This window comes from Gracilinanus agilis, chromosome 1 (assembly GCF_016433145.1).
Source record: "Gracilinanus agilis isolate LMUSP501 chromosome 1, AgileGrace, whole genome shotgun sequence".
NCBI classification, from domain to species: Eukaryota; Metazoa; Chordata; class Mammalia; order Didelphimorphia; family Didelphidae; genus Gracilinanus; species Gracilinanus agilis.
This window is the reverse complement of record NC_058130.1, coordinates 499,035,119-499,061,957: the sequence shown is the minus strand read 5'-3', so window position 1 is coordinate 499,061,957 and position 26,839 is coordinate 499,035,119.

Sequence of the window (26,839 nt, the reverse complement as noted above, 5' to 3'; positions counted from 1 at the left end):
ATTTGTAACAAAATGATGCTGCAGAGAACTACATAGTTTCTAAATAGAGTAAAAATTTGCTAAAATGCTGTTAAATGAAATACATCACTTCCAAAAAAGATTCTAACTGCGGCAGGTATTAAGTAATTTTTTAGGTAGATAATTGAATTTGTGATGAACAAGTATGAAGTAGGATGCACTGTTATGTTTTCAAGTGAAACTTCAGTTATATTTTATATCATTGATACACCAACTCCAATAAGTTTCTCATTCATCTTATAATCTATATGGTGATTATTAGTCTTTTACATAGGTATGGTGTATCCCAAAAATTTTAGTCTATGTGAAACCTTTAATAACTTCAAATAAAAAAAATTTAGTTCTGTTAAGTTTATAATTCCTTAGTTTTAAGCTTTAATAACTTAAAATTACACAAATTATTTTGGATGTTTCTCTGTGTCGATATATGTGTGTAATTTTTTATTTTTTTTAAGTAATTTGATATGAGTGACATGACTTGAATTATATTCAAATTGTGGAACTTTGAAATAATCATCTAATATGGTTTTACTATGAAGCTATACAAAAGAACTAATGATATTTGCCCATGAGAAAAGACCAATTATGGAAAAGAAGTAGAGATAATAATTGTTTGCTTGTATTTAAAAATCTGTCAGGCAGAAATTTTTCCAGTTCATATAGTTTTAATACAGTTTTATGACTGCTTTATTAGAAAATCCTATTGAAAAATATAGAATATCCAGAAAGGCAAATTTAAGCTGAAATAATGAAATTTTGTGGACATAATGAAAAATTGTGGACCACTAGTTTTGACTACCTAAAAATGGAATGGGACAATTTGGGAGGATAGGAATTTCTCTTCAATTGGGGTATCATTGGGAATGTTGTAGAAAGGATTCTATTTCAGGTACAAGTTCGAAGTTCGACTAGATGGTTTCTGAGGGGAAAAAAATAGAAAAGATAAAGGAAAAAGGAAACTTCTATGAAGTCATACTCTGAGGTTCTATGATTCCAGAAAAGCCTTGAGTCTGACTTTAAGGTTGCATTTTTTCTAAGTCCAGTGTTACTTAATTTTAATAAATTATATACTTTACCTATAATTATATAATGTATAAATGCATCTATAATATAGAGTCATTCTTTGAATGACTTTGCTAGTTATATGGTTGTGAATCTTTGATCTGTTGTAAAAATGCATGTTTTGACTATTCTTGTAAAGATTTGAGAGAAATGAGGATGTAGCCATATGTATCTATAATTGGGAAACTATTTTTTTTAAAACCCTTAACTTCTGTGTATTGGCTCCTTGGTGGAAGAGTGGTAAGGGTGGGCAATGGGGTTCAAGTGACTTGCTCAGGGTCACACAGCTGGGAAGTGTATGAGGCCGGATTTGAACCTAGGACCTCCTGTCTCTAGGCCTGACTCTCAATCCACTGAGCTACCCAGCTGCCCCCTTGGGGCAACTATTTTGACCCACTGGGAGTTGAGTAAAAGGAGGGTTAAAATTCTTAACCAAAATTGAAAAAACTGTTATTTTTATTTGTTTGGTTTTGGTTTTGGTTTGTCTGTTTATCTTTGGTTTAAAAAGATAGTCTTTCCTTTTTCCATTGAATACCAAGGACAATCATGAGGGTAATAGTTGATCATAGGAAAGGGATGAGGTGGGGAAGCCATCCTGAGCAGGCTGTCCTAATCGGCTTCCTCTTTTACATAATCTTATTTCTCTTTCCTACATCCTTTTATTAACTCTTGAGAATTTTCTCGAATCACCTTTTACATATTGTCTCTCTTCCATAGGAACTACATTGCTTTCCAATCCTGGACATCCTAAAGGTTTGCTCCAGGCAAATATTGCCATTAAATAGAATAAGGAAAAACAACTATAGCTAAATCAGAGTAGATTTTTATTAGGAAATTTATACTAAGAAAACAACAAAGAAAATAATATTAAAATTGAGAGCTGAGATTGTGCCAAGAAAAATACTACATGGTTGATGGAATAGAATCAGTTGCTGAGTTAAAATGAAGAAAAAACAAGTTATTGGATAGAAGAAAAAATATTTTATTGGATTATAAAATGAAGTTCTTTGGCTATCAAGATGAATTATGACCCACATTCTAAGCTTTAAAAGTCTGAGTCATCAAAGTCTTCCAGCAGGGCCCATTGTGCAGGTCTCTGATGCCATTCGGTGACTTGAGATTGTGAACTGAAAATATTTCAGACAGAGTATTTTGCAAACAAAAAATCAAAACCCTACATTAGCAAGAATTTTCATATATCTTCTAAGACCTGATATGCATTATTAGATAAGTTAAATACTAATTTTTTCCATTTGTTCCTGAAAAAAGTAAATGATTAAATTTATTACAAAATAAGATATAGGATCGCTTTCCTTCTTCCTTCAATTCAAGTCAGTTGTTATAACCATTGCCCTCTTAAGGGGATGAATTGGTAGTGTTAAAAAAAAAATCCCTAATCAAACAAACTCGATTTAGAATGAAAGCTGACTCTTCTTAGACTCTCATTAAAACAATAATAAAAGGTCATTGTTCTATCTATAAAAATAATTGAGATCATATACTTCATCTCAAGCTCTTACCATACCTTCACCTGACCCAGACAAACCAGTCTCAACACCCCAATTACATGCTTCCATGCAAAGTTACCCCTTCCTTCTCCTTCCCTTTCTCCATTATGTTCTTGTTCTGAGAATGGTCTTCAAATCAATACTACATTATTTCCTTATGAGTCCACTGGGTCCACTTAGCAACCCTGTGAATTCCAAGATGAAAACATCTCCCCTCGGCCACCATTCTGCTACATGTACTGTCTTCAGCTACACAAAGGTAATCTCCTTAAGAGCAGAGATTATGTTGCTTTTTATATTTGTCCCTAGCATTTAGCACAGTGTTTGACACAGCAAGAACTTAAATGATTTTTCATTCATTCATTCTGGGGCAGAAGTCCTCTGAAAAATACTAAACAAAGAAGTACATGGGCTAATGCTGTGAGACAGAGCTTGCCTTTGGTTCTAGAAAGAGTAAATGGCTACCTTTCTCACTACAGGCACTGGATTTCCCACACTGAGATAGAATCAGACAGCTTTGAACTTGAATAGGTCCAAAGCAAAAACGCTGTGGCTAACCTTGGCAAACCTCCCAGCTTGGTACCTCATTCCCCAGCATTCTACTCTGCCTATATTCAGTCTCACCTCATTTTTCCTTGACAATTGTGATACAAATACTTTATTGTTCTCATGCCTATGAAGAAGTTAATACTGCTTGAAGAAAAAAGAGCTGCTCACTGAAAAGAGAGAAAATAACTGTGAAGAGATGACTTGCTGGGCCAGTTTCTGGTGTTCCATTTCCTTACCTACATTCATTGCTACAGGATCTGCAACTTGCGCTACTGGGGAGTGAACTCTACAGAGTTATACCTTGAAGGTTTTTTAATTGCATTTCAGCAGGACAGTTAATCTTTCAGGAACAAATGAGGCAGTGCATATGCTTTTTGTATAGAAACACACTGACTCCATTTTCACCACACTTTCAAGGTCTTCATCTGCCAAGTTGGTTGGTTCCAAAAGCAGGTTCACTCTTGCCTGCCAGGGGTCCTCCTCTGCAGCAGTGAAAATGAAAGCCACACAGTTTAAAGCATCAAGTATGTGTCTCTGGGTTGAAATCTTGGAGGGTGGGATGTGAGGGATCAGAAATAAATTTGGATGAAGTGACTCAATCTAAGTGAAACTGGAAACATAGACTAGAGCAATCAAACCAGATCATTGCTAAGGTCAGAAATATGTGGTCCCACTGGAGTTTTGTTTTCTTTTTAATGAACTTTATTTTGTTCCTTAAGTCCTTTCTACCTCCTAGTTTCATGTGAATCGGAAGTATGGGAACACCACAGGAAAAACTGAACTGAGGCTATGGTATCTTTAGGCCTAGCCAAATCCAGCAAGTATTGGAAATCTCTTTTGCCAGCCCAATCTTGTGAGATTTCCAGCTCGATAGCCAGACCAAAGAGGTTTGGAGTGGTGTGTGAGCCATAGCAGTATGACTCATCGTGAGTTTATCTTTTCAACTTGCTTGATTTATACATTCACTCATCCGTCTGTGGCATTGATTTTTGTCAACATTTCTCTTCCTTGAGCCATTATGTAAATAAACATTATGCAATCCAGAGGTCAAGAAATGTTATGTTTTATCTAATTCTTATATCTAATTTTTCTTCAAAAATAGATTAAACTTTAGTCACAACCACTCAGAATTTTAGATATCAGGGTAAGTGGTAGGGATATAGTTTCTTGGGTTATGCCCCTAACCCCCTAAATTAGGAGACTATGTATATATGTCATTGATGTACAGAAGATTGGGTACATACACATTCTTGGATTAAGGAAGAGCAACTCTGTTCAATATAGTTCTAGGTATCCTAGATATCCCGATTATTTGTATCTTGGAATCTTGGACCATATAGAAATGCCAGGAGGTTTATAATATGTTATGAATAAAATGGATATAGATGGATATGTCCAAAAGTATTAATATTTTATCTAAAGCCATGTTGGTAAAATAAAGAAGACCATGCGCCTGCCCCTTTAAACTACATTACCCAAAATCCCTTTTACCATACTCATAATTCCTTAAGCCTTTTCTTATTGGTTGTTGGTTTTCGGGGTGGGGGAGCTGTATTGAAATGGGTATTTTGAGTGTGGTCACCAGGCTTTTGGGACCAGAGGTGGCAGGGGTGAAGGGTGAGTTGAGTATTGTAGTTTAAAGGGGTACAAGGTCTTTTCAACTTCATATTTACTACTTCCTTATAATTTACAAAATAAAAGAGGATTAAAAAAAAAACAAAGCCCTGAATCTATTCTGCACAAATTTTACTCAAGATTTAAAATATAAGACAAAAGCTAAGGTGAAATATGTCTTTATTAGCTGGTCACTGAAAGGCAAATTATATGCTTTCTCTTCTTATTCCTAGCTCAGTTAAGGTCATACGTAGAATAGATGACATAAGTGAATGAGGATTTCTTATTTCCCTTTGTTGCTATATAATAGGATTCTAGATCAAATCACCTGTAGATACTCAACTTTTCAATATTTTGGGTGAAATTAACACATGCTTTTGAGGATATTAATAATGAGCATTTGATTTATGAATTTGTTCCTTTTATATTTCATAGTAGATACAAATCCTTTCTCCCCCTCCCATTGCCTTATGATTCTTAATAATCATGAAATGCATTTATGAACTAAGAGTTGTTAAGTATATGGCATAAATGAATGGGATTCTTATTCAATTACACAAGAATTTATTAAGCTACTTTATCAAGCACTGTACTAGCACAAGAAGAAAGAAAATTGCTTTTGCCTTCTGAGACCTTACATTTAAACTGGAAGAAAAAAGCTTGCAGATAAATAACAAATGCAAAGTATATACAAAATAAATACAAAACAATTTCTGGGAGCAGTTCAGTTTTTTAAGTTATTTCTCTTTTTTAACTCATTTTTTAAAATTTTATTTTTTAGAAAAATATTTTCCATAGTTACATGATTCATGTTCTTACTCTCCCCTCCACCTCCTCCACACACACACACACACACACACACACACACACACACACACACACACACACACACCATACCCGATGCACATTTCCACTGGTTTCTTCATGTGTCATTGATCAAGACCTATTTCCATATTATTGATAATTGCACTAGGGTGGTCATTTAAGTCAAATCTTGTCCACTCCACTTTTTTAGCCTTGGGGCACAATAAGCAATGCAGACTAATCCAGGCAAGGCTTAATCTTATCAATTGGACAGACAAGAAGTCCTCAGAGCACAGGGAAGCTCCAACACCCCTCCCCCATAGCCTACAGAAAATGTAACTACAAACTTCCATTGCCAGGTGTGGAAGATCTTTCATCAAAGCTCATTAAATCCATCTGATGAAACTAGCAGAACAGAGAAGGAAAAAAATATGAACAAAGAACAGAAAAAAAGAAAAGAAATTATTATTGACAGTTTCTTTCCAGGAACCTAAAAAAGAGCAAATGAAATAGGAGAAGAGGAGGAAGCTCCAGTGAATTGGACACAGGCTTTGGAAGATCTCAAAATTCAATTAACTCAAGAACTTCAGAAACTCAAAAAGCAATCAAGAGAGGCTAAAGACAATTTGAAAAAGGAAATACATAAACCAAAACAAGAAAATAAAGTCTTAAAAGCCAAAATTGACTAGTTCAAAAGTGAAACAAAGAAGGCAAAAGATGATCTACAAAAAAAATCAGACCAGAAGGAGAAGGATGACCAAAAAGCCTGGGATGAAATTCAGTCTTTAAAAAATAGAACTCAACAACTAGAAGCAAATGACTTCACAAAGCAGCAAGAATATATAAAACAAGATAAAAAATGAAAAATTTGAAGAGAATATGAAACACCTCATTGATACAAATAAAGATTTGGAGAACAGATCTCAAAGAGACAATTTAAGAATTATTGGTCTACCAGAACATCATGACAAAAGAAAAAGTTTGGACAGCATCCTACAGGAAATTATCCAAGAAATCTGCCCTGACATTCTTGAACAAGAGGGAAAAGTGGAAATTGAAAGAATCCATAGATCACCTCCTACACTTAATCCACAACTGACAACTTCCAGGAATATTATAGCCAAATTCAAAAACTACCAGACCAAGGCAAAAATATTATAAGCTGTATAGGGGGCCATGCCTCTATATGATTTTTTGGGGTCCTGAGCGGCGTGGTGGCATAGGATGGTTAAAGCAGGAGAAAGAAAATGAGAACAACTAGACTAGTGGTTAGCCCATGCTGTCCCGAATTCTGCGGGCATCGAAGTTTATTATATATCTTTCTCAAGTAAAAAAAGTCACAGTTGGTAAGGGGCAATAAATCACGTATAATCCATTGAAGTCTAAAGAATACAGATGCAAAGACAAATGGTCAAATTCCAAACCCCAATTCAGAGGGGATAATTCCAGGAGAGGAAATATCCCAGGGAGATGCTCACCAGTCAAATCCTAAAGGAGCCAGTTCTAATCTGAATATGCACTCTTATCTAATTAACATTTGTTAGGAAAGGAATCATTAACTCAGTAGATGCTGGTCTGCCACTTCAAAGGTCTCCAATAAGAATTCTAAGAAAGGTGGGGATCAAAGACTGAGTCAAAAGAGGAGCCTCAGATTTTTATCTTAGATGGCCCATTCAGTCTGCATCCTGACATGCAGTGCAGAAAAATCATACACACAGTTTTACTTGCCGATGATTTTGTAATGGGATCCAGATAAAATATCTGTTACAGACTCTGTTTCTCTAAATGACTCCTAATAGCCTTCTTGGAGGGATCAAGTTGATTTTGGATTAACCTACCTGCTGGTACCAGAGCCTTTTTGGGGGCTCAGGTGACCAGGACCAAACAAAAAGACTGCCTCAGCCTGGATTGGTCACGTAGGGAATCCAGATAACAGGGCCTAAATTTGATCCTATTTCTCCAAAGGTTTTAATACATAGAACGGCTTCCCACAAAGCTGCTAAAAAAAAGTTATTCAGATACCAGGGAACCAAAGTTAGGATAACATAGGATCTGGCTGCATCTACATTGAAGGACTGGAAGGCATGGAATATAATATTCTGGAAAGCAAGAGATCTGGGTCTACAACCAAGAACTGATTAAAAACAAAACATTGGTATAGAAGGAAATAGCAAAAGAAGAAAGGGCAGGACAAGGGGAGAGAATCAAAAATGTCTGGGAATACACAGTTGATAATTATAACTCTGAATGTGAATGGGATGAACTCACCCATAAAATGGAAGCAAATAGCAGAGTGGATTAGAAACCAAAATCCTACCATATGTTGACTACAAGGAACAGACTTTAGGCAGTCAGACACACATACAATGAAAATAAAAGGCTGGAGCAAAATCTATTGGGCTTCAGCTGAGAAAAAGAAGGCAGAAGTTGCAATCATGATCTTTGACAGAGCCAAAGTAAAAACAGAGATGGTTAAAAGAGATAGGGAAGGCAATTACATCGTGATAAAAGGCAATATAAACAATGAAGAAATATTAGTACTCAACATGTATGCACCAAGTGGTATAGCATCCAAATTTCTAAAGGAGAAGCTAGTGGAGCTCAAAGATAAAATAGATAGCAAAACTATACTAGTGGGTGACCTGAACCTTCCCCTACAGATCGAGATAAATCAAACCAAAAAATAAATAAAAAAGAGATAAGAGAGGTGCATGGAAATCTAGAGAATTTAGAGTTAATAGATATATGGAGAAAAATAAATAGGGACAAAAAGGAATAAACCTTCTTTTCAGCAACGCATAGAACATTCACAAAGATTGACCATATACTAGGGTATAGAAACATGGCAAACACATGCAAAAGAGCAGAAATAATAAAATGTAACCTTTTCAGATCATAGTGAAATAAAAAGTTATTAGCAAAGATACATGGAGAGGCAAACAAAAACTAATTGGAAATTAAATAATATGATTCACCAAAATAATTTAGTGAAAGAACAAATCATAGAAACAATTAATAATTTCATTGAATACAATGACAGTGATAAGACTTCTTACCAAAACCTATGGGATATAGCCAAAGCACTTCTAAGGGGAAATTTTATATTATTGGGTGTATATATTAACAAATTAGGGAGGGCAAAGGTTAATGAATTGGGAATAAAGCTTAGAAAACTAGAAAGTGAACAAATTAAAAATCCCTAAATGAAAACTAAATAAAAAATACTAAAAATCAAAGGAGAAATTAAAAAAAACGAAAGTAAAAGAACTATTGAATTAATAAATAAGACTAGAAGCTGGTATTTTGAAAAAACAGATAAATTAGACAAAGTAATGGTCAATCTAATAAAAAAAGGAAAGAAGAAAACCAAATTAAAATGTATCAAAGATGAAAAGGGTAACTTCACCTCTAATGAAGAGGAAATTAAGGCAATCATTAAAAAGTATTTTGCCCAATTATTTGGCAATCTAGGTGATATGGATGAATATATACAAAAATATAAATTACTTAGATTAACAGTAGAAAAAATAAAATACTTAAATAATCCCATATCAGAAAAAGAAATTGAACAAGCCATCAAAGAACTCCCTAAGAAAAAATGCCGAGGACCAGATGGATTCACAAGTAAATTCTCTAAAACCTTCAAAGAACAACTAATCCCAGTACTATACAAACTATTTGACATAATAAGCAAGGAAGTAGTCCAACAAAATTCCTTTTATGACACTAATGTGGTAGTGATTACAAAACCAGGCAGACCAAAAATAGAGAAAGAAAACTACAGACCAATCTCCCTAATAAACATAGATGCAAAAATTTTAAATAGAATATTAGCAAAGAGACTCCAGCAAGTGATCAAGAGGATAATCCACCATGATTAGGTGGGATTTGTACCAGGAATGCAAGAATGGTTCAAGATTAGGAAAACCATCCACATAATTGACCATATCAACAAGCTAACAAACAAAAATTACATGATTATCTCAATAGATGCCGAAAAAGACTTAGACAAAATACAACACCCATTCCTATCAAAAACACTAGAAAGTATAGGAATAGAAGGACTTTTCCTAAAAATAAAAAACTGTATATATCTAAAACCATCAACAAACATCATATGCAATAAGGATAAGGTAGAAGCCATCTCAATAAGATCAGGCGTGAAACAAGGATGCTCATTATCACCTCTATTATTTAACATAGTACTAGAAACACTAGCAGTAGCAATTAGAGGAGAAAAAAGAAATTGAAGATATTAAAATAGGCAATGAGGAGACCAAGCTATCACTCTTTGCAGATGATATGATGTTCTACCTAAAAAATCCTAGGGAATCAACTAAAAAGCTAGTAGAAATAATCAACAACTTTAGCAAAGTTGCAGGATACAAAATAAGTGCACATAAATCATCAGCATTTTATATATTTCCAACACATTGCAGCTACAAGAGTTAGAAAGAGAAACACCATTTAAAATCACCCTAGACAACATAAAATACTTAGGAATCTATCTACCTAAACAAATACAGGAATTATACAAACATAACTACAAAACACTTTCCAAACAATTAAAACAAGATTTAAACAAGTTGAAAAACGTTGATTGCTCATGGATAGGATGAGCTAACAAAATAAAAATGACCATTCTACCCAAATTAATTATTTAATGCCATAGGTATCAAATTACCAAAAAACTTTTTTACAGAATTAGAAAAACTATAACAAAGTTCATTTGGAAGAACAAAAGATCAAGAATATAAAGGTAAATAATGAAAAAAAAACATGAAGGAAGGTGGCCTAGCAGAACCAGATCTTAAACTATACTATAATGCAGTGGTCATCAACACAGTATGGTACTTGCTAAGAGACAGAAGGGAGCATCAGTGGAATAGACTTGTGGTAAGCAACCTCAGCAAGACAGTCTATGATAAACCAAAAGAGCTAAACTTTTGGGACATAAATGCACAATTTGACAAAAAATGCTAGAAAAATTGGAAAACAATATGAGAGAGATTAGGTCATACATAACACCAAAATAAATTTAGAATAGGTGAATGAATTGAATATAAAGAAGGAAATTATAAGAAAATTAGTTGAACACAGAATAGTATACTTGTCAGATCTCTGGGAAAGGTAAGATTTTAAAACCAAGCAAGAGTTAGAAAAAATTACAATATGTAAAATAATTAATTTTAATTACATTAAATTAAAAAGTTTTTGTGCAAACAAAAACAATGCAACCAAAATCAGAAGGGAAATAAACTGGAAAAAAATCTTTATAACAAAAAACTCTGACAAAGGTCTAATTACTCAATTAGACAAGGAACTAAATCAATTGTACAAAAAATCAAGCCATTTCCCAAACGATAAATGGACAAGGGACATGAATAGGCAATTGTCAGATAAAGAAATCAAAACTATCAATAAGCACATGAGGAAGTATTCTAAATCTCTAATTATTAGAGAAATGCAAATCGAAACAACTCTGAGTTATTATCTCACACCTAGCAGATTGGCTAAAATGACAGCACAGGAGAATAGAGAATATTGGAGGGGATGTGGCAAAATTGGGACATTAATGCACTGCTGGTGGAGTTGTGAATTGATCCAACCATTCTGGATGGCAATTTGGAACTGTGCCCAAAGGGAGCAAAAGGATTGCTTGCCCTTGATCCAGCCATACCATTGCTAGATTTGTACTCCAAAGAGATCATAGGGAAAAAGACATGTACAAAAATATTTATACCTGTGCTCTTTGTGATGGCAAAAAACTGGAAAATGAGGGTATGCCCTTCAATTGGGGAATGGCTGAACAAATTGTGGTTTCTGTTGATGATGGAATACTATTGTGCTCAATGGCATAATAAACTGGAGGAATTCCATATGAAGTGGAATGACCTCTGGGAACTGATGCAGAGTGAAAGGAGCAGAATCAGGAGAACATTGTACACAGAGACTGATATACTGTGGTAGAATCGAATGTAATGGACTTCTGTACTAGCAGCAATGCAATGACCCAGTACAGTTCTGAGGGATTTATGGAAAAGAATGCTATCCACATTCATAGGAAGAACTGTAGGAATGGAAACACAGAAGAAAAACAATTGCTTGAATACATGGGTTGATGTGGACATGATTTGGAAAGTAAACTCTAAATAACCACCCTAGTACAACTATCAATAATATGGAAATAGGTCTTGATCAATGACACGTGAGGAAACCAGTGGAAATGTGCATTGGCTAAAGGGGGGATATTGAGGGGAAGAGACAAACAACATGAATCATGTAACCATGGAAAAATTTTTTTCTAAAGAAATAAAATTTTAAAAAACTTTATAAAATTAAAACAAATGACAAAAAAGTATAAAAGTCATAGAACCAACATCCCTGAAATAGTTAGAGGCAGATATTTGGTCAATTAGCTTTGGTATTAAAATTTCATATTCTTTTAAAGAATTTTAAATATGTATATTTTTTTCACTTTCAGTCAGAGAATTATAGATTTAGGGTCTGTTATGATTAAAAATAATTAAGACTGATATAAATATATAAATTAGTATTTTAATTAAAGCCATGCTGATAGAGATAAATCATTAGACCACGCTCCAGTAAGAATTCAAAACTGCCGCCTCCTCCATTATTATTACCTCTCCGCTCTTCCCTGCCTGCTAGCCAAAGAGGGCTGCAGACTACTTTCGATTCTCTCATTTAAACTGTCCTCTGCTTGGTGACGCAGGCATTCCCATGCCCAGAGAACTGGAAACGGAAACCCGTTGGACCACGGGAAATGTAGTTTGATAATTCCCACGTGTCCATAGAAAATATATATATATACCCCCACTTTTAGATGGCATTTTGGATTGTACAGTCCTCTAAGTTTAGCATCTTCATTTTACAGAGTATGAAACAGACTAAGAGGTTAAGCAACTTGTCCAGAGTCATGTAGGTAAAAAGTGTATGAGGAGAGATTTGGACTTATTTTATCATGACTCTCTATTCACTGCAGTATATAGCTTTGGTACTATTTCTCCTCTGCTTATTGTTAACAGATTTCTCACTCACAGTTCTAAAAATGGCACAATTTTGGAAATGATGCAAAAGCATCTGATCTTCAATTTAAAATGTAAAAGATAACAACCATTAATAAAAATTGCATCTTCTTGTTTGGTTAACTAAAATAAAATTTTCCTATGATATTTCTGCTTTCAGACTTAATTTAGGAGAGGTAATGGGAAGAGATGAATGTGAGAAAATTTTTGAAGGTGTAATCTTAAGGATTTGGGAGAAGATTGACTAAGGAATATAAGCAATAGGGAGGACCCAAAGATGATACTCAGGTTTCAGGAATGGCTTTGCTGCCACTAGCATGATGAACCAGGAGATTGCTGCTATCTGGGGAGCAAAGATATGATTTGGACACCTTCAATTTGAGGTAATGATGTGGCATTACCAACTTGAACACATCTAGCAGACAATTGGTATCAGATTACAAGTTCTGGGGTTCTTATAGTTCTGGCTAGACCATAGGAATGAAAGTTGTATAGTTTTAAAATCTTAGATTTATTCAGGAAGACCTCCCATCAAAGACTGCCACTGCCACCCCTGTGTTATCCTTAGAAAGTTATTAAAACCTAATCAAAGATTCTTTATCCATGTATTCTTCATCATTTTCCTTCCTCTGAGGCTCAACTCCTGATTTTCAGGACTTTTTTAAAACTATGTAACAGAAAATTCTCCAGTCTGGAAGTTCACTGTACCCCTAGACTTCTCAGACTGGAAATTCCTTCTGACTCTGTTTCCCTTCACTCTTATTGGTTCCTCTTAGAACTTCTATTTTAAGGAAAATGCTCAGGCCAGGGATGTTTAATTCCTCTCCATACTCTATGCCTCTATTTCTGGACTTTCTTTACTAATCCCTCATGTAGATACATTCTCTTGCTCACTTCTAATTCCCTCTAACTCTTTTTTTCAGGTTTATTTTATGTATTGTTGTCCCCCATTATAATGTTAGCTCACAGAGGGAAGGAATTGTCTTTATTTCTGTTTATTTTTGTTTTCCCATTGCTTAGTAAAAGGTCTGAAGCACAGTAATTTCTTCATAAATTCTTCTCAACTTGACTACTAAATTAGTGACCTGAATTCATTGACCTTTAATGCTCCTTCTGGCTCTATATCTATGTTTGTATATTATTCCCTAAGACTCCATGGTTCATGAAAAGTGGGAGTGGAGTTCAGTCTATGACAGTAAAAAAATTATTAAGATTTCTATGTTGAAAAAATATGAACTTTACATGGATTCAAAATAATTCTGACATAGTAGAAAGAACATTAGCTCTGAAGTCAGAGCAGCTGGATTCACAACCTACCTTTAAGAATTACTTATTTATGTGATTATTTAGACCCCTTCAACCTTAGTTTCCATATTAATGAAATGAAAATGTAAGTCTACATGGATATTCATATACCTCCATCTCTAGATCTCTGACCTTATGATACCATATTCCCAACTTCCTTTATCCTCCTCTGCCAGAAGACTATTTATCACTATGCTTACCTAAAATGGATAGGGACTGGTCCCATGGTTTCATTAGTACAGAAGCGATTAAATCTCTAATAGCAATGATGAGTCCCTGTAACATAGTTTTAGAGAGTTTCTTAGAGAATCAATAAGTTAAATGAATTAACCAGGACCACATACTAAATAAGAATCAGAGGAAGAATTAGAATCCATGTTTTCCTGGTTTGGAGGCTATCTATATTCATTTTGCCATGTTATCTTTCTTATGATTGAACATAATGGAATCATTTATTCTTTTCAAATATTATTTGTTCAGTATTTCTCTTAACCACTTCATTAAGATTCATCATGGTAATGTGGAGAGGAATCTAGACTGTCAAAGTAAATCATAGACACTGGAAGTTTCTACAAAGTTGGAAAGACTTCAAGTCTGTCCTTCTGGCAGATTATGTCTCTGTCATCTGCAGTGTCTGTTTGGGGCTGCTCACTGAGAGGTCAAACTTGGGAGTATGACGGCTTCTCAGCTATAGAGGCTCTTAAAGAAAAACATTACAAAGTTGTAGAGGGAGTTGAAGTCATATTATGGAAGGAAGTGTCCTGAAACACTTACAGATCCTTGAAATCTTGAAAGTTGTCCTAAAGGTTCAGTATTATAGATTCTCAAAGGTCAGGGAATTTGTTTGATTCATGCTGTGTGGTACCATATGCTAAATAAGCATCTCCTCACTGTTTGTGGGAGTACAGTGCTGACTCTTTTTGGTTTTCTACTTAAGAGTTTCCAAAACCTTTTGCCCTAGTGATGGATGTGCACATCTTCCAATCCAACCACAAAGCTGCTTTTTTATTGTAGTACTGAGGGACAAATGTATACCACAGGCTCCTGGAATATATACACTTTCTCTAGCTTTATTTGGATATGTCATTTGGGAAAGTGATGTTAACAAAACAAAATAAAACAAAACAAAAAAGCCACAGGGGAAAATAATCCTTTAGGAAATTAGAGAGTTTGCTGGGGAAAAAAGCAGAAGACAGCCTCTTTCTACATTAGATAACTTATTTAGAAGCACGGTAGTAGTACCAAATAAAGGACTCAATCCAGGTCCTTATGAAGCCTTCTGAGAGCATATCGCTAAACCTTTGTTCTCCTTTATACATGATACCTCACTAACTCACATCATTTCCTTGCCTAAATCCTAGTGCCTGAAGGGAGCCTTTAACCACACTCAGCAGGTCCTCATCACAAAAAAGCCTAGCAGAAGCAACACTACTTTTGCCTTGGTTGCTCAGAATACATAGTACTCCCTAAGTAGTCATTTATTCTCAATTCTGAGAGGCTAGTTTTGATCTGACTGAATTTTTTACAGGTGCATGGTCGATTTTATTCTATCAATATGGGCCTAAATAAAATATTAGTTTTCCTCATAATATCAGCCTTCATCATTTTTTAAAAATAACAATATATAGCTATAGATTTAATAGTTTAAGAATAACTTGTGAATGTTCACCTCCAGAGAATGAACTGAAAAATGGAAACATGAGAAACAAGGACTATATATGCATATCTATTTGCTGGATGATTCCTTCTGTAGTTTGATGTGGGAAGAAGGGACTGAGAAACTTGGAAATAAATATTACTAATAAATTCTTAAAAGCCATTATGAAAACATGATTTAGTTGCTATTATGAAGTCACAACCTATAAAAGGAGGAAGAATATCTCACATTTATAGTTGCTTAAATTCCTTAAGTCTTTCTTTGTATTCTCTTTCTAAAATATCTCCTTTTAATGATATAACATTCGGAAGTAGACTACATTTGAAACAATATGGTAGTCCAGTCATTAAAAAAAATGAAAATAGCATAGATTCTAGAGCAGGGGTCGGCAACGTATGGCTCTCGAGCCATATCTGGCTCTTTTGAGGGCCAGATATGGCTTTTTCTGCAGAAGCCATAAAGTCAATTTTTTTTTCAGGCGCTGTTACAGGAGTGCACACTGTGAGCACTGTACGGCTCTCATGAAATTACATTTTAAAAAATGTGGCGTTTATGACTCTCATGACCAAAAAGGTTGCTGACCGCTGTTCTAGAGGATGTGCTAAAGATAAACTAGTAAGTAAAATGTCTAAATCATTTGGGACCATATGTCTGGATGAAAGCCCTTAACTACTTGTTGTTGGAGAAGGAAATGACAGACTACTCTAATATCTTTGTCAAGAAAACCCTGTGGATAGGGTTCCCTTATTTTATGGTGTAGAAATAAAATTTAGCTTTTATTTGAGAGCAAAATGGAGCAATGTAGAACTCTGGTGTAATTCCAATTACGGAATCCTATGCTGATGTTTCATGGTGTCATGGAGAAGACTGAAGTTTTGCAAAGCTATAATAGAAGAAAAATAAAGTCTCAGGGTACCTGCTATACCAGACAAATTTTAAATATAGACCCAAGAACAAGGTCTAGCCCTGGGCATGTGAGGACTATCTTGCCTCAGTACAAAGTACATTTCAGCAGAGGGTTGGCTGTCTGGAGATGGAATTTATTCTACTCTCTCCTCCTGTTTCTATGACCATGGGAGCCACATTTGGACACTTTATGATTGCTTTACTTGGTAGAATTTTATTTGAAACACATCTGCTCCTTGGGATCTGACATCTTTGTGGCTCATGTGGCTTAAAGTCTTAATGATATAAATATTTGACACCATTTTATTTGAAACACATATGTATCATTGAGCTGAATCAATGTGACTCACTGTAAAGGTCATTACAGAAAAGCAGACAAAATTGCAAAATAGAAGGCAAGAGTACAGCTATAGCACACCTCCCTTCTCCAAACCTATCCCCCATATAAATATTCTATAAAAGGGATATGTGGGATGTCCAGGAGGGCTATAAGGTCTGGTATGGGGGCTTGTTGATCCCTTTTCAGTGCTCCTCATTCAGCTTTGATGTGCTCTAAGAAGCTGTAGAATGGGTAACAGTCACACTCTGGCAAAACCTTCTTGGTGGAATGGACAAATAAGAACAATTTGTTATAAGGCCCATGAAGGCAGCTGAAGGAGGCACTGTGGAGTGCTTAGATTTTGGTTAAACATCAAAGAACCCAAGGCCATCCATGACATCCTGGGCTATCATCAGTTGTCTTGACTTTTATCTTGCCACTGGACTTTGATGACTCTTGAAGACACAATAAGGCACTCACCAAAATCCAACTTACATACAAGTCAATATATCCCACATGATATAATTGGTCCTCTTAGAAAATGGAGGATGAAGAACAATTCTAAAAAGCTTAGAAAAGCACCAAATTGAGTCTAGTTTTGAAACTAAGGAAAAAACACAGTAATTTTCTCCCAGATTAATATAGGGAGACAGAAAATGAGAGCAGAGTCATGTCAGGTGAGTACTGTAAAGAACCTTGCAGTGCAAGGACAGAACTGGGACCTACAGTTGTACAGAAGGGTAACAAGAAGTCTCTGATGCAGCAAAGAGATTACGCAAGGAACAAGAGCTGGCTGCCACTGGTAGCTCTGTCACTCACACTTCAGAGCTAGCTTTAACTTCCAATTGAGACTGAGTAGGAATCTAGTGGCTAAGGATTGTAGATTTGGCCTAGGAATGTTCATGGGCCTCAAGCTATGTAATAGGCAAGAGGAAGGAAAAGAATCATACAATAGCTATCTGGATCTAATACTGGAAGAGACTCTCATATATGACCCCCACTGTATGACCAGAAAAAGTTTTCTTAGTCCAAAGAGTAAATGACAATTTAATCACTCTGAACACGAAAATACTTCTATCTAGCTCATGTTGACTTGGAGAAATAGTCTGCTGGAGGTCCAAAAAGGGGTATGTCCAAAGTTGTATTATAAAGGTCAAAGCACTACTAAGACATTTTCAAAGGGTAAACTAGGATGACAATGTTCAGATATGGCACATGATTGAAAACTTTGTGAACAATGAACTTTCAGTTCTCCAGATAAACTGCCCCTTAGATGCTGAAAGAACCCAGTACTCAATGTTCTTATAAAGATACTAGAAGTCCCAACCAGAACAATCAAGGTCCAAACATTTCAGAAGTGCACAGATTCTGATTCTAACACAGAGTCCTAATTTGAAAGGTAAGATTAGAAGACAAATTAACAAAAACAAAACAAAACAAAAAAGAATCCCCATATCTCTATAGGAAGCTATTATGCTGACAATGATATATAATACTCAAATCAATAAAAAGAAAATGATTCCAAAACATCTCTAAGAAAAGTCTCAAAGCAAAATGCAATTTCACCATGATTTTAATTACAATTCTTGGAGGAAAGGGAACAAGAATTTTCAAAGGAGTAAAAATATTTTAAATGAAATGATTAATAGAGAAATTAATAGAGAAAATAGAGAAAAGAAATGAGAAATATGGGGGAAAAGACTAAGAAGAATGAACAGTTTTGGACAAGAGGCACAAAACCTTGCCCACCCAACAAACTACTTAAAAATAGAATGGATCAAGAAGTTTATGACTCCATGTGATAATAAGAAATATTAAAATAGCCAAAAAACAAAAAAAAATAGTATATCAAATACAACTAACCTGGATAGAAGATTAAGGAGTGATAGATAATTTAAGAATCATCTGACAACCTGAAAACCATAAGCAAAAAAGAGTCTGGAAACTTAATTTAAATAACTCATGAAAGAAAACTGTACAGACATATTAGAAGGCAAAGTTAAAACAGAATTTTATCACCTTCTGAAATAAATTTAAAAAAATATCCTCCTAGAAAAATTTTAGTCCAAATTTGGCTTTGAGATCAAAGAAAAAAAAATACAGCAAGTAGTCAGAAAGCAAGAATTCAATTACTAAGGAGCCACAGTTTGAATAAAAAGGTATTTATCAGCCACAACTATAAAGGAGCAAAGAGTGGGACTAAGATATTCCAAAAGGAAAGATATAGTGGTTTATAATAAAAAAATTATCAAAAACTACATATGCTTATACATATCTAGGAGGGAGAATTAAAGTCCTAATAAAAGAGAGGACTCTCAAAGATTCTTGAACAAAAACCATAACTGAATAAAAACTTTGAAATACAAACCCTGGAGTAAGTAAATGCAAAAAAAGCAATAAAAGAAGATTAAATAAGGATAAATTGTTTACATTGTTATAGGAGAGATAATATGTGTCCTCTCAGAACCATATATTCATCAGGGAGAAAAATAATAAGAGGGCCTAGAAATATTTTTATTATGTTTTAAAAATATTAAAAGAAGAAAGGAAAGGAAAAGGAATACAATATAGGAAAAGCACTGTGCTAGCATGTAATAGAGGTTTAATAAATGATTACTGAATAAATTTCAAAGGAGAGTGAGGAAGAATAAGAAAAAAGTATTCAAGTAGACAAAGAAGAAAAGGAGGAGTAGCAGGTAAGATGGATCTAATTTTTATCTAAACTGCTCAAAGTAGAGTAGAATATGCATTTCACAGATGGGTTAAAAAATACATGTTACTCTACAAGAAAACAAAGGGGAACAGGAGTATAGAGAGAAATAAGACATTCAGGGAAGGATAAGTAATAAATAAAACAAACTCCAGTCACAAAGGATAGATATCAAAGAATTTTAAAAGGGGGAAAATGGTAAAATGTGTGATTAGGGCGTAGGCAAGGCAAAGAGAAGTAAGACAGAGGAGCTGAAGCAAATCATATCAAGCACATAACACTGAGGCTGAATACATTCTCTTTCCTTACCAATCTTTTTTTTCCTCTGAAAAGAAGACACAGAATAAGATGAAGTGTGGAGGGTGGAATGAAACATTATTACAGTTAATGTAGATCCATTGATGTCGCTTATAAAATGGAGTAGAGTAGAATGGACTAGAATGCAGAACAGAATTATGTTGTTAAGAAGGCAAATACATAAAACAAAAATTTACATGCATTTAAGATAAGGATCCTAGGTATAGCTTATTATATTTTAGCAGAATTTTAAAAAAGTAATGAGTAGAAATAATTATCGATAAGGCAACAAAGAGAGAACTGATTAACATCAATGAAACATCAAAATAAAATTAAAATAAACATTTAGCATTTATGCACCAAATGTTAGAGTATCTACACATTTAAAGGAAAAGCAAAATAATTTACTGGGAGATATAGAAAGCAAACTATAATTTTATGGCTCCTAAATGTACTCCTTTCAAAACTAAATTAATTAAATTATTTTTAAAGGCTGAAGGTAAGAACCTAAATATAATTTTGCTGAAATTAGATATGGCAAACCTCTGGTAATTATTGAATGAAGGAAAGGGGGTATACATACACTGGTTACAAAAACTGAGCATCTTCTAGTGAATTTGACATCACTATGAAAGTCAAAAAGAACAAAATCAAATATAACACAGTCAGTTCCTTTACAGACAATAAGTGTCATGTTAAAGACCACATAGTCGTAATCCTCTATCTATTCAATGACATTTAGCAATTACCCCTCCATAAAATCCATTTTCAATATTATTTTGAAGATCGAATCTATTAAACAGTATTTATTAAGTGCTTACTATGTGTCAGACACTGTGATGAACCCTGGGGATACAAAGTAGTACTACTAATATTGTTATTATTACCATTTTGTTAAAGGAAAATAGGTCCCAAGGGTTAAAGGGACTTCCATTAGGTTCTCCAGTTAATAAGTGGCAAAGATGGTTTGTAACCAGATCATCTTAGTGCTTTATCTATTCCTCTACACCATGCTTGTTGCCAACAAGGAGGAAGGTTTTCATTTTTTCAGTTCTATCAATGTTCTAGCAATAGGATCTTTCAATTCAAGAAATAAATCATTTAAATTTACCCTTAATTATTTAACTATGGTCTTTCTAGATTGCAAACAGTATGAGTCAATCGTCAAAGCTAAAGTTATCTTGGGATTCATTTAGGGACAGAGTTCAGAAAAATGATGTAATGATACTCTCTTCAATCCACAAGTAGGATAACATGTTCAGTTCTGGAAACCATGGGGTCATGTTAAGAAATGCAACGACAACCTAGATGATGTCAAGAACAGAACAGTCAGGATGAAGTTAGCATTTGAGACTGTCAAAACAAAATTGGCTAAGGGGCTCAAAATTGAAAAGAAGCAGACTTGGGAAGATTTGGTGTCTATCAAGTATTTGATGAGTTGTCAAGGTAGAAGCAAGATGGAATTTGTTCTACTAGGACCAGAAGGACCTATGAAGGAAAGCTGCAAGGAGGCAAATACAGACAATCTAAAAGAATACTCTGTAATAGCTAGAGTTATCTCAAAACAGTATAAGTAGCTATATAGGAGTGGTTAATCCTAATCAGATACCTTCAAGCAGAAGCAGGTAATTTGTGTGGGATGTCTTCAAATAAGTTCTTAGAAATGTGTTGAACTAAAAGCCCTCTGAGGTTCTTCATTAAGTGAGTCTATGCCTTGAGAACTCATTCTTGAATGAGAAAGTAAAATTTTAAACTTTGTTTAATGAGGCATCTTATATTCAAACATGAGAAAGACAAAGATGCTCATCTCCTTTCTTTTATGCTACTCCCATCATGATGGATAGTGCTGCCTCTTCCTTATAACTGTCTTCTTTCTCCATTGACAATAACTTCCTCCCAGTTACCCTATACTCTTCACCAAAACAAGAATCTTTGGAATTCTTCAATGTGAATACTTTGCTCCTCTCTATATTCATATCTCAACAGTTTCAGTCCCAGTTTATATCTGAATGTCATTTATCTTACTACTATCTCTTCTTGAGTAGAACCTCAAAGATTCTGTTGAAGATGTCATTTCTAGTCTTGCTTAGATTGGACAAGATATTCTGCAGCTATCTTACTGTCTTCTTTGAGTTCTACATAGGAAGATGTCAACCTTTGCTTGAAAATCTTCTTTTAAAAATCCTCCCTCTGACACTTATTAGTTGTGTAATGATGACTGAGTCACTTACCGTCTCTGACCTCAGTCCCCTCATTTTAAAAATCAGAAAAAAATAATACCTACAGTAACTACCTGATAAGGTTGTTGTGAGAATCAAATCAAATAATGTATGTAAATAAAGCATTTTACAGACAACAAATTAATAGTTTTGGAATGTGGGTAGGCCCAAATCTGTGTGACTCAGTCCAAGATACCTGCTGCTACTCTATTAATTATTGTCCCAATAAAACACAATATAAATTTCAATTATTGAAATACTACTTATTGATTAAGATCATGCAAATTCTCTCTCATTCCAGATTCTCAATTATTAATTTTTTTCTTTCCATTGACTTCACATAGCATTTTATTTATCCCAGTCTTATGCCATATGATCTGTAATTAAGTCATTATACATTTATTATATAGGGTGTTCCAAAAGTCTTAGTGATGTTATAAGCTTTAATAGCCTAAAATGTTCATGTTCTATCTGTCCTGTCTCATTAAAGTTATTAAAGCTTTAAAATGCACAGAAACTTTTGGGACATTTTGACTAACATTGCATAGCTATCTTCTTTCCCCTGCTAGATTAAGTTTTGTAAGGGCAGAGACTTAAGATCTAGCATAAGTACTACAAGTAGAGAGAGTACTTAATAAATGGTCATTGAATGGTTGATTTACTCTACACTGTAGAAATTAAGCACTTAGTTTCACCTGTTTTGGACACGATCTGGTATAGGAGCACCTCTAGACTGCCACTTAATTCATTCTTTTCTGGTGCTGAGAAGCATCATTCTTTAGAATTATATGAAGAGGCTCCTCAAATCCATTTTAGGAAAGTTTTAAATTGTATAAAAATGAAAAATCTAATATATCTGTATTTTTAACTCCATGCTAGTAGAACTGAAAATTAATTCAGGGGTGTCTCCCATCTGGGATCCTCGAGATGTTTTCCATGTGTGTCTTTAGTACTAAGAGAGTTAAAGGGAAAGAAAAAGGGATCAAGATAGGACTGGTGTGGCCTCTGGCACAGAGAAGGAATTGAAGTTTGAGAGCACACAGGAAGGGAAAGGGAAAGCAATGACAAAAAACAATGAAAAAGAGAGAAGACAGAAGATGGAAAAGGTAAATTTCAACCATTTTTATATCAACTTAACTGGCTGGTTTTTTTTTCTATGAATGGATTAGGTCTGTTAGATCTGCCTTGCACATATTAGGTTTAAATTTGAAACATTTTAAACTTTTTGAACATTTTCATATTCTCATGATGGGGCCTGTTTTTATTTCCATTAAGTATATCAGCAATTACCCATATCCCATTGTGTCATTTGGCAATGCAAGCTTAGAGGAACAATCAGCTAAGGGGAAATTGGAGGAGTATCTGAATGAGCCGTAAGAGGTCCAAGAAGAACATTTGAAAGTAATAGGGAGTCAGCTAGGAAACACAATGGATAGAGCACTGAGCCTGGTATAGAGAGAACATGGATTCAAATCTTACCCCAGATACTTTCTAGCTGTGTAATACTGGGCAAGTCTCTTAATCTTGGTTGACTAGTCCTTACTGCTCTTCTGCCTTAGAATGAATTAGTTTGAAATCTAAGACAAAAGGTAAGGGTTAAAAAAGAGAAATTAATGTGGCTTAAAAGGAGGCATAAGCCCAAGTGAGAATAGGAATATTGTTCTAATGGAGGTATGTGCCCTGGGCTCCAACCAAGTTGACATTTCTCTCTTTGACTTATTGGTGAACCACTTCTTAGGCAGTGATGGTAAACCTTCTAGAGATGGAGTGACAGACCCTATCCCTATCCCATCCTCCAGACCAAATGTCATACCAGCCTCACCACAGAGGTTGTGTGTCATGCCTCTTCCCCACATTGAGTTTTGGGCATGCCCTGCCCCAACCCTTGTCCTACACAGAGGAGAGAAAAAGTGCTTCCATTGAGCTGCTATAAGGAGGGATGGGTGAAGTGAGGAATGTCCTCAGCAAGTGTAGAAAGGGGGAGGGGAGTGGCCTGAGAGCTCTGCTCCCTTTCAGCTCTGCCACCTATGAGATGTCCACTTTACCCCCTGTGCACTCCCATTGGGCTGCTAGGCATAGGGATGGGTGAAGTGGAAAAATGTCATCAGGCACAATGAAGAGGGGAAGGGGAACAGTTCTACCCAAATTCCTCTGCCTTTCTAGTAATGAACTGGAGGGTGAGGGGGCTGCATGCCCAAAGAGGGCACTCTGTGTGCCACCTTTGGCACCTGTACCATAGGTTCTCCATCACTGACATAGGGCAATAAGATGAAGATAATGAAGAATATGGCCTAACCCTTGTGCAGTCATCAAGGAGACTTAGCACAAAGCAGAACCAACTTTGGCTTTTCCAAGTCTCTGTATTTCAACAGCTCAGATTTAGCTCTGATGCTAAGTACAGAGAATAAAGTGTTTGGGTTTTATTTTACTTTATTTATTTTTTGCTAACTACAAAAAGAGAATTGAAATTCTTCGTTTTACAGTTCTATACATTTTTTCCACTTCCAAGTGAGAGGTTCATATGTGACATTAGTGGATAGAGTACCTGGCTTAGAGTCAGAGAGACTCATTTTTCTGAGTTCAAATCTGGCCTCAGATACTTACTAGCAGTGTGACTCTGGGAAAGTCACTTAATTCTGACTCCGTTTCCTAATATGTAAATGATTTGGAGAAGAAAATTCTAAGCCACTCTAGTATCTTTGCTAAGACAACCCCAAAAAGGGTCATAAAGAGTTAGACATGACTTAAATGAATGAACAAAAACAATAAATGAAGGTTAGTATAATTAAGAAGAGTAATGAGGATATAAGAAATTAAGTTAATTACCAAAGGGTAAATAGCCAAAAAAATTCATACTTTCCCTCTACCTAAAGTGGTCAAAGACTCACTAAAACTAGAAAATTAGGAGGAAAAAATCATGCTATGGGAGAAGATTTTCAGACCTTGAAGTGGTTAAATCTATGTATTGTCATAGCAAATTGTTTTTTTAGATTCATCTTATTTCCTTATGAATTTGTTTCTTGACTTCTGATCTTTGTGATAAGAAATTATGTTATACTTGAGTCCTGTCATTGATTAAAGAACTTCAGCTGCTTCTATGTAGCTCATCCCAGATACCAACTGCTACTACATTAATTCTAATTACTGTTATATTCCTGATGACAATTTTCTTTTTAAAAGAGTGATTCCATTTTGTAGGACGTCATGTTATATTTTATAAAGTAATCTTATGAGAAGGAGTGTAGTTCAATAAACATTTTAAATTGTTTGATTTTTCTCAAAACATTTTTCTAGGATGTGGGGATAAAAATGAAATAACTGCTAACTTTCTGGAGCTTACCTTCTATTAGTGAGAAACAATGTATGTACACAAGAAAAGAAATGGAAGGTCAAGTGAGAAATCTAGTTAAGTCATCTAGGAAAATTTGAAGTGAATGAGACCATAAACAATCAGATGTATGAGAAAAAGCTTTTTCTTAGCAGAAGTGGAACCTGGTTTGAGCCTCAAAGAAAAATAAGGAAGCAGAGAAGAGGGCTTAGATTATAATTTTGGAATTGTCATGAAGAGGAGAGTCAATTATAGGAGACTCATGGGGATTATTACTATGTATCAATGAAGGTCAAGTTGAGGAGAAAGTATTTGAATTATACCCATTACAGCCAACATGTTTTTTTGCTTTCTTACTTGAGAAATACCTCTTTGAATCATTCCCTTCCCAGCCCCACCACCCCTACCCCTTGCCTTTATATTTCTGTTCAAGTGATATCTTCTATATCAAACTTACCTCTCATCCGGTCTAGATATCTTTTGTATGTACCTAGTTACTTACATATTGTCTCACCCTTTAGGACCTGGGATTCTTGATTAAAAGGTCTATTTTTTTTGTTTTCTTTGTATACCAGCACTTAGTATAATGCTCGGCACTATCAAGTATTTAACGAGGCTGCTGGTGCCTTAGAGATAGACTACTAGATCTTGTGTCAAGAAGATCTGAATTGAAATCCAGTCTCAGACACTTACTAGCTGTGTGACTTTGGGTCAGGCACTTGATTTCTGCTTTCCTCAATTTCCTCAACTATAAAATGAGGATGATAATAACACTTTCCTTGCAGTATTTTATGAGAATCAAATAATACTTATAAAAATCCCTTAGCTTTGGCACATAGTAGGCATTATATAAATGTTTTTCTCCTTCATTTCCCCTTATTTTAATAAGCACTTGTTGATTGATTTCTAACTCTCCAATCCCTACTCCCCAGCTTCTAGTGGCTTACTCATTCCAAAATTTCTCTTAAATTTATTTTGTGAGAGGTAGTTTGCTATCATGAATAGAGAGCTGGCCTTGGTTATGAGGTAAGAATTCTAAAATATCCAAGTTGTGTGCATAGGGGTGGAGTGGGGTGAAGGTTGTGGTGAGGAGGCATTGGCAAGTCACTTATCAGTGCTTTATTCAAGGTACCCATAGACCTGATTTTGTAAAGGCATGAAGCTAAGATTTTATTTTTTTTTTAAATTTTAATGTAAAAATCATTCTTAGCTTCCTGACAAGAGAGGAAAGAAGTAATACATAAAATTGACAGAAACAAATGTTGAAAGCATAAAGAAATGGAAAAGAGTGTATATTTCTTCTCTTCCCTTCCTTTTCCTTCCCTTTCTCTCTCTGCCTCTCTCTGTATCTCTGTATCTCTGTCTTTGTTGCTCTGTCTCTGTCTCTCTCCTTGACTCTGCCTCTCTCTCTGCCTCTGTCTGTCTCTGTCTCTGTCTTTGTCTGTCTGTCTGTCTATCTGTCTGTGTGTCTCTGTCTCTCTCTCTCTCCCTTTCTCT